The sequence below is a fragment of the Rutilus rutilus genome (assembly GCF_951802725.1).
Source record: "Rutilus rutilus genome assembly, chromosome: 7".
Taxonomy (NCBI): domain Eukaryota; kingdom Metazoa; phylum Chordata; class Actinopteri; order Cypriniformes; family Leuciscidae; genus Rutilus; species Rutilus rutilus.
In genome coordinates this window covers 32,055,911-32,073,462 of record NC_140221.1, presented here as the reverse complement: position 1 = coordinate 32,073,462, position 17,552 = coordinate 32,055,911, and the positions used below count along the sequence as shown (strand labels likewise).

At 38.8% G+C, this 17,552-nt stretch overlaps 1 protein-coding gene across 4 annotated transcripts in view; it reads right to left on the bottom strand.

Annotated features, from left to right (window-relative positions):
- The window catches only part of tncb (tenascin Cb), a 59,988-nt gene that overhangs the window by 29,785 nt on the left and 12,651 nt on the right, over positions 1-17,552 (bottom strand). For 3 of the 4 annotated variants that reach the window (XM_084412924.1, XM_084412927.1, XM_084412926.1), the window contains exon 1: positions 2,265-3,241. The exons of the other annotated variant lie outside the window; for it this stretch is intronic. The gene's annotated coding sequence lies outside the window, so the exon portion shown is untranslated. Of the gene's footprint in view, positions 1-2,264; positions 3,242-17,552 lie in introns of those variants that run through there. 4 annotated transcript variants of the gene reach the window in all.

Below are 17,552 nucleotides of genomic sequence, written 5' to 3'. Positions count from 1 at the left end.
ATGATAGACAGACAGATGGATAGATAGAACAATAGAACGACAGACAGACAGAACGATATACAGACAGATAGATAGAATGATAGAACGATAGATAGAATGAAAGAACAATAGATAGATAGATAGATAGATAGACAGATAGATAGATAATACATAGACAGACAGACAGACAGACAGACAGATAGACAGATAGATAGATAGATAGATAGATACAATGACAGACAGACAGATAGACAGATAAAATGACAGATAGATAGATAGATAGATAATACATAGACAGACAGACAGACAGACAGACAGACAGACAGACAGATAGATAGATAGATAGATAGATAGATAGATAGATAGATAGATAGATAGATAGATAAAATGACAGACAGACAGATAGGCCGATAAAATGACAGATAGATAGATAGATAGATATATAGATAGATAGATAGATAGATAGATAGATAGATAATACATAGACAGACAGACAGATAGATAGATAGATAGATAATACATAGACAGACAGACAGACAGACAGATAGATAGATACAATGACAGACAGACAGATAGACAGATAAAATGACAGATAGATAGATAGATAATACATAGACAGACAGACAGACAGACAGACAGACAGATAGACAGATAGATAGATAGATAGATAGATAGATAGATAGATAGATAGATAGATAGATAGATAGATAGATAGATAGATAGATAGATAAAATGACAGACAGACAGATAGACCGATAAAATGACAGATAGATAGATAGATAGATAGATAGATAGATAGATAGATAGATAAAATGACAGACAGACAGACACAAGGGAACTCAGAGGGTACAATATCTGTTTCAAGTCCATTGCCAGGCCAGGAGCAGTGCTGACAGCTGTTCAAACAAAGGCTAGTTTCCCACTCAGCTTTGTTCTGAGTGGCACTGTCAATGAATACACTGCACATAGCATCATAAAACATTTAAACACCCCGCCTAGGCAACAACCATGTGTGGTTGGCACTTCTGATGTCCTCAAGATAATGATGGCAAAATAGCTAAAGAGGTATTAACAACCCATGAGACATTTACATTATCACGCAACAAAACAGATCAATATATTATAGCTACTAGGACTTCTGAAAAGTCACATCACATTTCTTTTTCTCAAAAAAAAAAAGAAGAAAAACTTAAAGAAAACTTACTCAACAATCTTTTATGCAATCATTAGATTTGCCCTTCATTGCTTACAACTAAATTTCCTTCATTCGAAGCAGAACCTCCCTCCTATTTAGCACCCTTGGATCCAGGGGGTCTCTGTCATTGACCCCTCCCCCCCCAGATATACACACTCATAAGGCTTCTCTCAGCCCCTGCGTTCCCAGCCTAGACCCCTCCCACTACCACCACACACACGCAAATCTTCTCATCACCTCAGTTTCTCCATTCTCCTAAACGGATACAACCCATCAGTAAGGACAGCGTACTGATCCGAGAACCATTCACCCCCCCCACCGTGGATGAGGCGAGAGAAAAGAGCTGGCAGCTGACAGCGGAGCTGCACGAGGAGCACCAGACTAAAGAGAGAAGCGCTAACACAAACCAGCTGCTGTGCTCCCTGGCTGGCGAGAGGACAGAGATCCTGGGAGGGATGACACCGTCTGCCAGGTAACGGACACCGGCTGACCTACAGCTGCAGACAAGCCCACCACGTGTAGAGCTACACCAAACTATCAGAGCGCACGCTACTGTATTCCCCCCTCAAGGGGAGCTGGAATAATTGCTGATCTTAAAACAAATGTGGATCACTTCCCCTATAAACCATAATGAGCAGCCTAAAGCAAGCCAATGCATCACTAGCAGCCTTAAAAGTCCCCGGCTAACATTTACACTGCCAGATTTTTTTTTTTACCTTTAGGGGTACAACATCTTGTCACTGCAGTCCCCTTAAAAGGACAACTTTGTACATTGTCTACCCCTGAAATGTGCATATACATATCTTATTATTATATACCTTAGAGTAGTAATATTTGCCTACCCTTAAGGCACTACATATAAACCTTTTAAAGGTAAATAAAGTAAGATTTCCCTTTAAGGCTACTTCCCCAGTGACAAAGTGTACAATCTGACTTTTTTTTTACAATAGCCTTACAAAGTGGTAAGGCATTCTTCAATTTTAGCATTAAAACACATCCAACACATACATGCTCATAAAGAGTACAGAGTCATTTAACTTGCAAATCTGTCACACTAACAGGTAGATGGACTTGGAGCATCACAGCTTACCTTGGTGAGACCAGTCCTCCTCTACAGGCTTAGAGACGTGCCTCTGTCTAGGAACAGCGACGTGACGCTAAACGAAAGGTTGAAACCATCAGGAACTCTTGAAGTGCTTTTTAATTTTCTGTAGACAGATGACAGTCCTGTCATTCCCTCCTATCTCTCTGCTCTCAGCGAGAGTGTGCCATCCAGCCTGTGTACGTCTGCTGATGCTGAGAGAGGGAATGAGTGAAAGAGAAAGAGAGAGAGAGAGAGAGGAAGGGAGGGAGGGAGAAGTCCCTTTCTTTTAAACAGTAGACACTTTGCGGTCAGACCCCACTCCCACCTACCACTCTTATATGCACCCCCCTCCCCTTTCGCCCTCTGACTGGAAGCTGAGGAGCTGAAACGGGATGCCTCAAGGCTGAGTCGCAAACTCACACACACACATTGGGAAGAGAGGAGGAGAAAGAGACAGAGAGAGAAAGAGAGAGACCATTTACTATAAACTGGAGCAGCCAATGATTGGATGAAAGGGATATATCCCAAGCTGCATTAACATACATTTCAGATTAGAACAGGGAGGAAAAAGGAGGAAGGACCTTGTGTGTTTGATGACGAGCATGACACGGCAGATGATGGGATTATGTACGGTGATCAGCATAATCAACCTTTAATCCCCAAAATCCTACCTCACTATGAAAAAAAAAAAAAAAAAAAAAGACTTGTTTTATTCAAGGTTGCTTCTCCCTTTTTTAAAGCTTAAATGTCTACTCTAAGTGGAACCATCTCTGTGCCGCAACCTCCGGCTTTTCGTGCTCTCCTGCGCTTCTGTAAATACTCTTCCCTTTCAGAGTGTCAGGTTATTCACCTTTCCATCTGCACTACCCACAAACACCTCCCCCACCTGCACTGCAGGTAGAAGAACGTCCAACCAAGCCAGCTGCAATTACCGGACTATATACGGCATCCAGCGTTTTGTGCAAACAGGAGCTTTTCTTCAAACAAACATGGAACAAAGAGCCCAGCAGATCGGATTTTACACGCGTTTCATTTCAAACGAACAGTGATGCTCTTCAAGACGTATTTCATTAGAGATGAGATGATGTCTCTCATCGTGTCAAAAACTGACCTTTAGTTCTCTTGGGGGGCAACACGGAGGCACCCGTGGAGACGGGGAGCTCGAACCCCCAGAGAGGAATCAAGACCGCTTTTTTTCTGATGAGAGAAAATCAACCCCCATCAGCCTGTGCTCAATAAGTCATGAATCTGTGATGATTTGCCTGGTCGACATGGGATTTTAATCTAGGTCTCATTTCAGAGCGAGAATCACTACATTTCAAATCAGGCCCAGCCACTGATCAAATTCAAACTCATGTATTCTTTTTCTATCACAAGGCAAACATGATATCAATTTCAGGTTTGCCTTGAATGGAAAAGTACAATGTGAAGAACGGGAGATGAACACAGGCATAGGATATTTCCCAAGGTGAACTCCACAGAGAGATGCTCTTGGTAATGGTGTGCGTGTTTGTGTTTTTCTGCAAATGTATATATGTGGTGGGTGGTGAAGGGAAATGCAGCCAGAATGAGATGTGAGATGAGAATGAGATGAGATGAACTCCCAAACCTTTATAAGAGACTTTATGGAAGTGCATTAATATAACGCCCACCATAATGTCATATATCCAGCCAGTATGTCTATCTATTTAGGTCCGCTGATATGCGCGGAACATAATACAACTGAAGTGCATTAAAATCAGTAAGTGATTCTCTGTGTGTGTGTGTGTGTGTGTGTTTGTTCATGTCTCTTTCTCAGGGTCTCTATCTTCCTGAGAACACATATCACCCTTCTCCATCTGTTCATACTCTCACCTTTCTCTCACACTTTTTCCTTCACCGAATCACAGCGCTTCACAGGGAATAGCAGTGGGAGCGGGAGCATTCCGAGTTCGTCAGGCGTCCCCGTGCTGTTGACATCTATGCATTCACCAGCTGATTTCCCAGATGACAGCAGTGTGCGCTTCATTCCCCATCAGCCAATTTCTTCTAGCCACAACCAGACACAAGCTACAGGAAGCGAGCTTTATTTGTGAACGTTTAGATTCATAATAGTGTTTACAAAGAGGAACATTTAGAGTCAGAGAGGAAAATAGTCTAGCCATTCAAATACTTGAGTCTGGATGTTAGGAATCTACTTGCTATAGTTACAAGATATTTAAAGTGGTTTAACTACTGTCAAGCTATACCTGCATGCAGCTCACTGAAACAGCAGGAACAGCGTGTTCATATAAAAACGTAGTTGGCTACACTACAAAATGAGCAAATTACAAAAAAGATAAATAAATTGAAGCTATAAAGGAATAATAGGTCTTTAAGCTGCAAAAAAGAGAGTCATTTTGTCCAACTTTCCCATTTAAATATCAAAAAAATGTATGCAATGGTGCTTAGTAAATCTATCTTGTTTTAAGAATTTTGTGATATTTTATATTTTACACTGAAAACAAGTCAAAGTGCATTAAGAATGTTGGGTGACGTCACTTATTGTTGACGTTCGAAGTATTGTCAAACAAAACGGAGGCTAGCTCGACCCTCCCTCCTCCTCATCCCGTCCCCTCCCCCTTCCTTCCATGCTTCCTGAAACAGTCATGAACGAGTCGGAGGCTTTTCCAATGTAAATTCGGGACTTCGCGCGTTCCTTCTCCTTTTCCCTCTTCTTTGCTATTTGTTCATTGCAACGTCGTCTCTTTGGTCGTGTTGTCGGCCATATCAAAATTCAAGAGAATATAATTGTAACGTTAGTTGTTGTCGTTGTCTAGGACATCTCTCCTCTAGCTAACTTCCCTCGTCATGCTTCTCTCTCCTCCACTCCCCACACCCCCCTTCATGTGCACCCGCACTAACCCCCCAAACCCCACCCCCAAATCATTCTTGTCGGTTATTGGCTGGAACACTATTTGTTATGTTTCGTGGTGCAGGTTGGCCCAGTTTGTTTTTGTTGCCATTTGTGAAGCCTGGGCTGTCTACAGAGACCAAGTTTTTTTACAGTGTGTTCAAGGGACAGGCAGCTAGCAGATAGTGAGGAGATGTTTGCTGTATATGACAAAAAATGTTTCAGCCTAAAAAATGCATGACATCGCTTAAAGCACCTTTAATATATAATATATAATATATCAGGGTTCTCAAGTCTCACGCATTGGCCGTGAGACACACGCAATTCAACCAGTTCACACGCTCACACGCCACACCGTGTATTTCTCACGCTGAAAAGGCAATGCCAACCAAGTTGTCCTGCAAGCTTTATATATATAACGTATACGAGGCGCAGGCACACAAAGTGAAGTTTCCTGCCGCCAGCACGTATCTCGGCCAGATTGCGTTCGTTACTAGGCAACATAGATGCGCAAACACACGGAAGTTGACGGAACATTCTCGGCCACCGTACGTTCGTTACTAGGTAACCAACAACATTGCTCGAACACACGTCGTGATGGAGAAGGTAAGTTGAAAGAAAGCTCGTCTGACATTTTTAGGCTAGAACATTTAATATATAGCCCATCGTATACATTATTATTGATGCAGTCAAAAACTCTACAACTACTTTGCAACCAGGCCAGAAGCTTTGGCTCAGTTTGGCTAGCTTACGTTATCTGAAACTAAGGGAAATGTTAGTGGGTATGGGAAGGAATGAAGATGTATTTCTTCATTTTATTTTAAATTATATATTATACTGTATTAAGTGTCTTTCTAGTTACATTAAGGCTAGCACTACATGTATTAAAGCAGAGTGCTCTGGGTAATATTTTATATCCTGAATCAAAATGTGCAACAAACACTTACAACACAAAACACATTTCATAAGCTGGAGTGTGTACTCTGTGTACTCTCACACACACACACACACACACACACACACACACACACACACACACACACACACACACACATACACCTTAATACTCTAATATGTCATTTGTTCACAATCTCCCACCACACAATAAATCATTGTACCATTTCGACTAGACACATTCAAAATGCAAAAAGATTTGTTTTTCCGAACTGTTTGGAACAATTTGTTATATTTTTGTAATTTTTGTATATTTGTTATTTTGAAATATAACATTAAAGAGTATATTTTATGTGATGAATTGCTCTGTCATTTTTCAGATTTACCAATTGTTATAATTTCAATTTGTGCTGGTTAATTATGAACAATGGGTAAAATTAGGGGGCGGGGACGGGCGAGGGCGGGGCTCCATTAGGGCTCCTCCCCTAACCGCATGTGATCTCACTCCAAGCTTTTGATAAAACTTGAGAACCCTGAAATATATATACACAATATATTGCAGTGTAAATATATATCTGATTATATAATGTATTACAACCTGACCAAAGCCGTTTGAAAAAAACACACCAAAAAAGTGTTTATAAATGAACGAACGAACAGCATCAAACATTTAATATAACCAATTCAAAAACAGTAAAAAAACAATGTATCATTTGTTCTCGTTACATTGCTACTTGTTGGAAAAAGAAACTTGTTACTGGAATAAAACAAGATTGTTTGGAAAAAGAAGCTTGTTACTGGAATAAAACAAGATTATTTTAAAAGCAAAAAAACTATAGCCAAACTACAGAAAAATGTAGCTCCCCAATACTGTCCTGTTCCTAATATCTTATAAAAGATATTCAACCACAAAGCAAAGGGGCACTATACATGTAATTTAAACATTAATTTTTTTCTTACAATGTCTCAGTACATATTTTTTCACATTACTCTACATTTGCTGGCTATAACTGAATCTACCCAAAGGTACTGGCTCTACAAATTAAAGAAAAGGTTGCTGAGGGCACAGCTCGCATTCAGTTCATTTACCCACGTAATTGGTGGCAGTCTATTCGAAGAAAGAGCGAGGGCTTGACGGCTAGCAGGGCACTTTCTATCAGCGCAAGTGAGATCTAATTATGAGCAGAGAAGCCCTGCCTGCGGCTGGGTAAAGTGTCAGAGGAGAAGGGAGCGATGATGAGACAGGACTCACAACTCACAGTCACCCTCATGACCCGGACAGACCTGTTTACCTCATTAAAAATGAATTCACAGGTAGTATTGGCTTGTGTCTCCTCCCAAGTCTTCGCGTTATCTATTATGCAGGAGGGAGGCCGTGTAGGATGGGTTAACTCAGGGAAGGTCATTTGGACAGCTTGTGGAAGTAACTTTTGGAGTGTTGCAACCCCAGCTTTGCCACCAGGGACGGGAAATTAAAACACTAATGGCCTGTGTGAGTGTAAAAAGCATAGATTAAGTGGAAGGAGAAACTGGCCATCAGTGAAATGGGCTTGTGGGCATAATTGGGCTTGATTCATAATTTATAAAGCAAAGATAGGGATTGGCATGAATAAAGAGCAGCACAGGAAGAGGTGAAAGGCTATTTTCTGCCCTCCACATTTATGCATTAATCCAGTATAGGAGATGTGGTGAATTATGGTCATTAGGCTTTGGGAAATGAAAAACAGCCATTATGGCCCTCAAGGGTAGCTTTTTACTTAATATAGAGACCAAAACAAGAGAGGGGATGAAAGAATTGTTGCAAACACATGTGATTTGGTGATGTAGTCAGTGAGAGTGATGTTTAGGACCACACACAGGTCAGCATTGCTGTGCACGTACATAAAGAGCCTGTAAATTTCTGAGGACAAAGACAAGCAGATGACCCCAGTGACCCGACAACCTCTGAGGGGTTCAGATCTCTGGAGCCACCGAAATTGTGTCAGACTTTGCTTCTGCTTTTGTTAGCTAATAGTAGATGAGCATCAGACGTATGTGAAGATCCATAAAAATGAAAGATCAACATGCTCTCTGAGAAACTGCACTACATATACCACATAAAATGACACTATACTACATAATCTATGTAGGGGGAAGGGGGGGTGCAGCTCTAAAGAACATTTACTCATTCAGGGTAATTTAGCAAGCAGAATCTGCATCTTTCATTCTTCCTCAGTTCGGTATGTTTTTACAAAGACATGGTGTTTTTTTATCCAGCAGGGCAATAGAAATGCCTACACATTCTTTTAACACCAACAGCTCTGAACAAATTATAGAAAAACAAATAAATGGTATCCTTCAGAGCAACCAATGACATTGTGAGTCCAGTGAAAGCAGTGGGTTGGGGGTTGACGGAGGTATCAGTGCTCAAAAAGGATTCTATAGACTATAGAGTGAATAAGAGATGCTTGCTTCCCATAGCTCCTGAGATGCACAGGCAGCACAAACACTCATACATCATTAACATTTATGCAAATATCAGCTACATTTGCAGGCTCGTTAGCAATTCTGAATGATGCAGGTTTAATGTTTATATTCATACATACATTTTCACAAATAATTAATTATGACTGTCTCAATAGAATTAAATCAAGGAAGACTCACTATTATCGAGAACTCGCCTGCTTATATCCAGGTCTAGAAAGAACCTGCTGACATTTTTGTATTTGTTGTCTGATTTTGTGGAAAAAATAAATCTGAGGAATGAATGTAAACGGCAAATGTGTTAAACAGAATGGAGTACTCTTATCGGCAGCTGAAAACATGATCAATTTGGACAAACTATTTAACAACACGCAAGATGTGGAACTTTAAATGACAGTCATTCCTATTCTGTGGAAATCTGCAGAACATGCAAAAACCTTTTATTCCTATCAACTGCTTTTGACTGTTGCTTAAAAAAATATAATGACACTGCACATACCAGCAGTGTGTAGTTCTTATTTAAGGGATCCTATAAATAGATTAGAAGACCACCGAGATGGATTGGTATGCCAGATGTATTTAATGCAGGAGAGTTCAATTTAATCGGTTGAGGGACAGAAAGTGTTTTATTTTTACTATTATTTTACCTAGTATTCAATAAAATTATACTGAAAGTGTCCAGGGCTGAAATGGCTACATGTTTATAGTGGACTGCCAGAGCAACAGATGAATCAACGATGGCATATCATACATACCTTCAGAGTATGCAATTATCAACAATAATGCAACAATGTAGAAACCAATGTAACGTTATATTTCTCTCCTATGTTTTATGGGAAAAGAATCACATTCTAAGAGTAAAACTACGACTAATGCCCACTTACCGACCTTTCAGGAAATCAGTTAGGACTGTCACCAAATTAATATTCATGAGAAAGGCTGATAAGGTTTACAATGTGATTTTCAGACTTTCTACACCCTTACTTGCTATACGGTACTTCATTAAAAATGTTCTTTAAACGCCTTTTGTGTCATGCACTACAATTTTACAAGACACAAGATAGCGGAGGGACACTTTAAAACATAATGAATCCGATTCGGACCTCTTCTCTGACAGGCTTTGGTGATTGATGTCCAACTCTCCCTGAATGTCTGATATTTCACTCCTCTCGTCATCTCCCCTTCTTTTCTTTCAAGACACCCCATCCCTCCCTCTGTCCTCCTCCATCTGCCTTTACACAAACAGCTCTGATGACATTGTACAATGTCCCACAGATAACATGTGATCCCCAACCCACCATCACGTACAACTCTGAGGAAAAAGTGTTTACGTCCTTTGACTTTCACCAGTTGTGACAAAAGACAACACTCTTATCCAGTGTCCCCTGCCTCTCCTTCCCTTCACAAAATAAATAGGGTAATACATCAGTTAAGGCATGTTGTGGCACTTTTATCACAAATGTGCAGTCTTTCTCTTCGCCCTATCGACTCAGGAAATATTGAGCTCAATATGAGGGTATATCCGGGCCCGCAGAGTATAAAGCCATATCTCCGGCAGTGCTGGGAATGAAGCGCCGCTTCCAGCGCTGAGTAGAGAGACAGACCGCCAGTTTGGACGGATGATTTATTCATACGAAGCAGGTAGAGGCACAAAACTGTGTGTCAGGGTGTATTTCTGCAGAGATTAAGATGTCCTAGAGGTTTATGTCTCTGGTTCTCCAAGTTAGGAGCGCAATAACACATGGTGACTGCACGCCACAGACAAGACTAAGCTTTGGTACACCTAGCAAAGCTTTACAAAGTTGTCTTTTCACAAGCACGACTACACACTTCACAAATCCTGTAGTTTAGGAAACTCTTTCGTCTGTAGTTGATAACTGTCTGAAACAGAGTCTACAACTGACATCAACTTGCATATAAGAGCATGGGTTAAGGAAATATCTTTTAAATTTGAAAATTTGAAAATATTTTTAATTGAAACCATAAAATGCCAAAATATATTACAAAATCTTCATCAAGGGGCACACAAATAAATCTTTAATCTTAAAATGCATTTTGGTTTAATTATAATTATAAAAACATCAAATAAAATATTTTTTTCACGAATGGACAAAAATAAATGAGGAAATGTTAACTCAACTAAATATTAACTAAATTAACAAAAACGTATGAAAAATGCATTTACGTAAATATATTTTAAAATCTATGTATAGTAATATATTTATTTATTATATTTGTGAACATTTTCTGTATGGGATAGCGAGGATAGCAGCCGCTGAATGGATTGGGAGAGGGTGCGGGGCTTTTGCATGGGAAGCATGACAAGAGATTTCCTGGATAGACTCAGGCTTTGTGATCTGTCTGAACTGTGGATCGTCTTCACTCTCACTGGCTCTTTGTCTCCTTTCTGCCATGCATCTCTGCTTAAATGAATGAGAGGGCGGAGAAGGAACAAAGAGCAGGATAAGGGCATTTTACAGGGCAGATGAGCTGAGTTGAGGTTATGGCAGCCATCTCTATGGAGAGCTGCTGGGAATGCTCCTGATGGAAGGTGCCTTACTGATGCTGATCATAGACCAGCTCCATTCTACCAAACTATATACAGTACAATACCCATTATGAGAGAGAGAGAGAGAGAGAGAGAGAGAGAGAGAGAGAGAGAAGCAGATCTCAGTTCAGTCTGTCTTTCTGTCAGCACTGCACAGTCAACTCAGGTTTACATACAGTCAGCCTCAGCATGTGTGTGTGCAGTCACACCTCATTTGTATCTGTCTTTCTGCACCTGTCTCACCCAACCTCCTTCTGCCTTAATGCTGATGAGGCTGATTTTGTTTTACTATAAAAAAAAATAAAAATAAAGTAATATAAATATATTAATATAAATATACTTTAAATGTATATAAATATAATATAAATAATAATAATTATTATTATAAAAAATTGAAAAGATATTTAAGGAAATGTAGATTTATGAAAATATATTTAAAAGATTATATTAGTAATATATTGTCAGTTTTTTAGATTTTAAAATATATTTGAAAATATATAGGTATATAATGTAAATATAATAGAAATAATAACAATAATAATAGTATAAAAATATTGTATGTATAAAGCCCAAAGCACACAGTCCGCATGCGGCCCGATTTTTGTTTCCGCGCGGACAGCGCACGTACAACATCGCATGTGAAAAGTGACTTGAGTGCTGGAATTTATTTATTTATTTTTCATAGATTTGGCGCATGAGCCAAACGTGTTTTTCCGCACTCTTGGCCAAAGGAGGATACTTTGAAATGTTTGCGTACTTAACTGAGCACGAGACAAAGCATTTACATTTCTCCATATCCTTAGCAGAGAAGGCAATCCCAAAATGCAAAAGTCAGGTAGTAGGCAGTGAGGTAGCTCTCTAGGTTTTGGAAGAGCTAGAATGAAATATTGCTTACAAATATGTTCTTCTCAGTAAGGTATGCACTAGACTGACTTTAAAATGTCACATTCTCACTGTGATAGCCTGACATTTTTTTCTCACAAGACCTCTGAAATATCATTCCGTGGCAAAGCAACTACATCCCACCTCCACACAATGTCTGCCTTCAAATACACCCTGTCCTTCACTCCTGCTCTCTTTTTCACTCTACTTCTCACCACCACTTTCTGTCATACGCATATCAACATCCCTTGTGTTAGTAATCCAGCAGTGTGCTAAATAGAGGACAAGTCACGCCTCAGCACGTCAGCCGCTTCTGTCAACTCCTCTGAACAAGCTCTCGTCCTCCCTCTCACTCACTCGCACATCTTACACATCCATGCACTTACATTTGTGCATATGCAGCACATAGTACAGCATACAAATGTTCCTGAGACCCGCTTATGTTTGACTATTGAAATGTGTTCAACATTAACCTCTGACTGCATTAATTACACGAAAGACAATGATATAATGGTTTAAAGAAGAACAGTTCAGACATTCAGCTATTCAATTAGTCAACAGGGAAACTACCAATATAACAATTAACTGGGACCATCATTTATTATCATTTATAAGGAACATCATTAAAGAAATGAAAATTCTGTCATCATTTACTTTCACGTCGTTCCGAACCTGTATGACTTTCTTTCTTCTGTAAAACATTTTAAAGAATGTTTTGTAATGAAAGTGAATGGGGTCCAAAACAATACTGGACCCCACTGACTTTCATTGAATGGGCAATTTCCAAAATATCTCTTTTTGTGTTCCACAGAACAATGCAGGTTTGGAACAACGTGAGGATGAGTAAATAATGACAGACTTTTAATTTTGGTTTGAACAATCCCCTATATCAAAAAGATGCTTTGAATATTGGGTAACAAAGATTAACCAAACTACGTTTCACTCAGACAGACACAATCTGCTAAAAGTACACACTAAACATTATAACATTATATGAGAGTTAGAACATTTTATGCACCTTTCAGCTTTAGCTGTGATGAAGAAAGAAAATTAGCTGCCATGTCTTCGTCTATTCAGAGAGGAATGTGAAGACAGATAGATCTATCTATCTATCTATCTATCTATCTATCTATCTATCTATCTATCTATCTATCTATCTATCTATCTATTCTATCTATTCTATCTATCTATCTATTTTTTTTTTTACATTTGTTCTACTTCAGTAGTTTAATAACAAAAAATAACTCCGCCTGACCAGTCCCAGCAGACGGCTCTGTGTTCACAGGTCATTGAGCTGGCAGGGCGAGTACGATAGGAGACCTGATGCGTGGCCTCTCACCCTGTGTTGGACCTTAGACACCTCACCCAAGCTCTTTTTGACCATCAGCTGAGCTCTTTTTGACACTCACAGCAGCAAACATAAAGACGCTGGTGAGCGCATTGTGAACAGTGTCCACAAGCCATAATAAACCAGGGATCAAGTGTGAAAGCTCATTTCTTTGAGGCTTTGAACAAACAACTTAAATTTGGCATGTCGAGATCTGAAAGTAACAGATAAAGCTGTGATTTTTAAAGGATTGTGGGCTGAGACAGGTTCCATGAAAAGCTTGTGCATTTAGATCAGTGCCAGAAGAGGTCTAATGTAATGTGATTTTTGAGCACATGACATTTTAAAGATACTTCAAGTTTGACTTTAAATGTAAATGTAAATGACTTTTTAAATGCCAATATGGATGTTTCTAAGAAATTGCCTTGATCTTCCAGGCATCCATGTTTGACATATAATGCTTAAAAGAAGCTGAAAAATACTTGTTTTGCTTTCATTCGTTCAAAGCTCAAAAACGCCTTAAAAACACACCATAAAAGTATAATGAAAGTGGTCTATAGTGTGCGCTGTTACAGGTTTTCTGAATCAATACAATAGATGTTAGTCATTATTCACTGAAAGCTTCATTATTCTCTTCGTCGGCGGGTTCATGAGGTTCATTGAGAATGTTAGTGATGTTGGATTCATTAACAAATCATTCAATTAATGATTTGTTCACAAATCAAAGTGATCCAGTTCTCAAGTTCCACTTACTCTGATCTGATACACTGATCAAAATTTGGTTTCACATCTAGGGCTACAGAAGACCTGTAATACAGCAGTTAAATAGCAGTGGTCTTATAGACCACTTTTATATTTTATGATAGATTTAGCTTTTTCTTCCCTTTTTTAAGCTTGTAAAGCTCCAGTCACCATGCGTAATATTTACATTGTCACCTTTTCTGTTCCACAAAAGAAAAAAAGTCATACAGTTTAGACCAACCTGAGGTTGAGTAAATGATTTTAATATTTGGGTGAACTATCCCTTTAAAAATGTTGTGCCCAGAACTGAGAATAATTCCTCCCAGGTGTTAAAGTGCATCTAAATACTTTAAAACTGTCACATTTTGTGGACTGTCATCAAAACCATATTTGCTGCCACAAGAAAATATAAAGATATGCTTGGGTAAGTCCAGATGCCTCACATATATTGTCCCTTCAGCTGTCCACACCATTTTGCCCAAAAAGACTATCGTTTTTATCGTTTCCTTTAGTTTCTCTGAACAGAAAAACATCTCAGGTCACCTTCAGGCGCCAATTACACTTATTGTTTGTGTTTAAGTTCTCCCCAAGGACAAAGCAAGTGCAATTACAGCTTGAAAAAATTCCAACAGCAACGCTCCACAAATCTCCATGGGCTCTCAGGGGACCCAGGTGTTCTAAAATAACATGGTGAAATCCGCACTACATACACGTTTGCATGGCTCTCTCGTTTTTACAAAAGTCTGTTAAGTCCTTAACAGAAATCTGCAGTGAATAACTTTTTTCCCTTCACCACGTTAAATGATTAAATGATTTCTCCTGGGGAGCGGGTGGTTGGAATCCTTCTAGTGTTCCTTACAATAAACTACCAGTTCAGATTTCTAAGAGGCCCCGCAACCTCCCAGAGTGGAACTAGGTTTATTCCTTATTTTCATACCTAACATTTGGCCTTTAAAAACCATAATGAAAGCATGTTTTGAATTTAATACATTCAGTGCAGATTTGCTAGTTCTTTTAAAGCACAGATCATGTTCAACATTTATCCAGGGAAAAAACAAATGGAACCACAAGAACACAAAGTACCAGCACTTCATCTATCAAAAGCTTTAATGCCACACACTTAAAGAGACGTCTTAAATGAGATGTAATGAATTCATTACATTTCTATATATATTGCAGGTTAGGACATATTGCAAGTATATCTCTACTTAATAACGGCCACATCTGCCACAGTTTTCTCACAAATGTACTAGATAATAAGTAACAAATTGTTCCCTTTTTCTATTTTATTTAATCATACACAAGTGTAAGTATAAGTTTCATGCATTTGTCTTGAACATGCGGTTTTGTTATATCGACATGCGTCTGGAATTTTTTCATCTTTCTATGTTTGTGGAACAGGTAATGTTGGTAAATTTATTGTTCAGAGATTCAGTCTATAATTACAACCCTGACTTCTGTTCAATAATGGCGAGCCGAGGCAATTTCCTTTTTTTTCTTTTTTTTTTAAGCTCCAACACTTCCACTATGTATTCAAATGCACAGACAGGAACTTTGACAAATCTGGGCCAAGAATCAAATCCCTTTCCTGCTCCCCTCGCCAGGTATTAACATATTAAAAACAACATATATTTAAATAATTTTATTTTAGAGTGTTTTCTCAAGGAGAACAGGTTCTTTGTTTTCTTGAGTTCTGCTATAATGCTGTCTTCATGTAAAAAAAAAAATATATATGGGTTATATAACATTGTTCACCTCTAAAGCAATTTCAGTCTCCCTTGCTGAACAAAGCAGATCAGTATCATTGAATCTCATTTTTCAAAGACTGCATTTCTCTATGAATCATTGGATACATGGTCTCTAATGCCCGCTAAGCCCCTCCCTTATAGATATGCAGTAGTTGGCGAAAGGTCACACCATTGTCACCATAAACTTGACAACTGAAAGTTAATATATAGCCACCTCCTGTGGCCTCTAGAAGTTCACATGCCAAATTTCAAGCCCTGCATGTTAGAAACAAAGAAAAACTGCTGGCCAAACGGGGGAGGCGGGGGAGATCTGCCACATATTTCTCATTGATATGTTTATGGTGCATGATATCATCCGTTAAACTGCAGGTTTAAGCAGTCTGAGTTGTTTAGTCACATGCGCAAACATCTTTTCTGTATTATGATGACTGTCATTTATCTGATGTGCTCTGTTAGAGACACTTAACTTGTAAAACACCAACAAAATGCAATATATAGAGAGAAACTGCTGTATGGTTTTGCTTTTAATTTATTGACTGAATATAATGTACAAGTTAAGTTTCCAGCTGAGTTTTCCTTTTTCAAAAAAAAAAAAAAAAAAAAAAAAACCTTTTATATGTAGATGAATTCATGTTCATGAAATGCTTTCTGGCCTTATATACAGAAAGAAAAAAATCAGTAATGAGCATGTTTTGACCAAGAAATAACTATTCTCAAATGTTCCATTCTATATCCCAGTGTGATACAACACAAAGCAAATGTGTGTAATGTGTGGTTCATTTTTCCTACTGTATATAATATAATGTTAAAATCTACTTCCTGTGTGCATAATTAAATTTGATACCCCTCCAGGCAAATTGTTAATGAAAATTTATTGAGAAAATACCACCTGGTTTTCTGAGGAAAATTCTTATGTATTTCCAAAGCAATCACAGAGAGACATATTACCTACCATAGTTACCATGACAACATATTACTTTTGTTTTTTGATTATTCGGGGGCAACCAGTTCAGCTCTAGATCTACAAACCATGACAGATCTACTCCACCATAACAACATCATCCTTTTTCACGAACATACAGTATATTTCAATGTGAAATAGATTGATATTTTGTTTCATGGAAGATTTTGCAGTACAAAAAGGGGTTTAATGTGTAGCACAGAGATTAAAGATACACATGGACTGTGGAGCTCAAAAAGTGCTATTAGGTGTAATTGGAGATGCACATTTGCTGGAGGCCATGACCTTTGTTGTGCATTCGGAGAGCTACAAAATTACAATTGGACCAAACAGTCTTTCAGTCAATCTATCATTCTATAAGCACAGTCATAACAATGCACCCAGGTGAGTCTGAATCCTTAAGTTGATGGATCTCTGAGTAATCACATAAACCCACAGAGATGTTCTCCACAGCGTTTCATAGCAACAAGCTGACACAGAGCAAAATCTCTGTCCTTAAAACAACAAGCCCTTAAAACTCCAGTAATTTAATGCCTAACTTCAAAGCTGAGGTTTGGTTAGTGAAGATGGAGACATAGTGGTGGCCAGAAACCATAAGACATACAGTAGTTTAATGATTGAGTTTTCTCCATTCTGCCACACTGCCATATTCCCACGGAGCTCCACAACCTACGGTAGGAGGAAACACTAGAGAGATGCAAGTGACTGAAGACGCTTCACTCAAAAAACTCATCAAATGAGTCTGAGCTATTCACACATGGGTTAAATCAGCAGTCCTCATTGACTGACTGCCAGCTCAAACATTCAAAGATATGCAGCGATCGGTGAGTGCAAGTGATGCATAAAACAACACGAGTA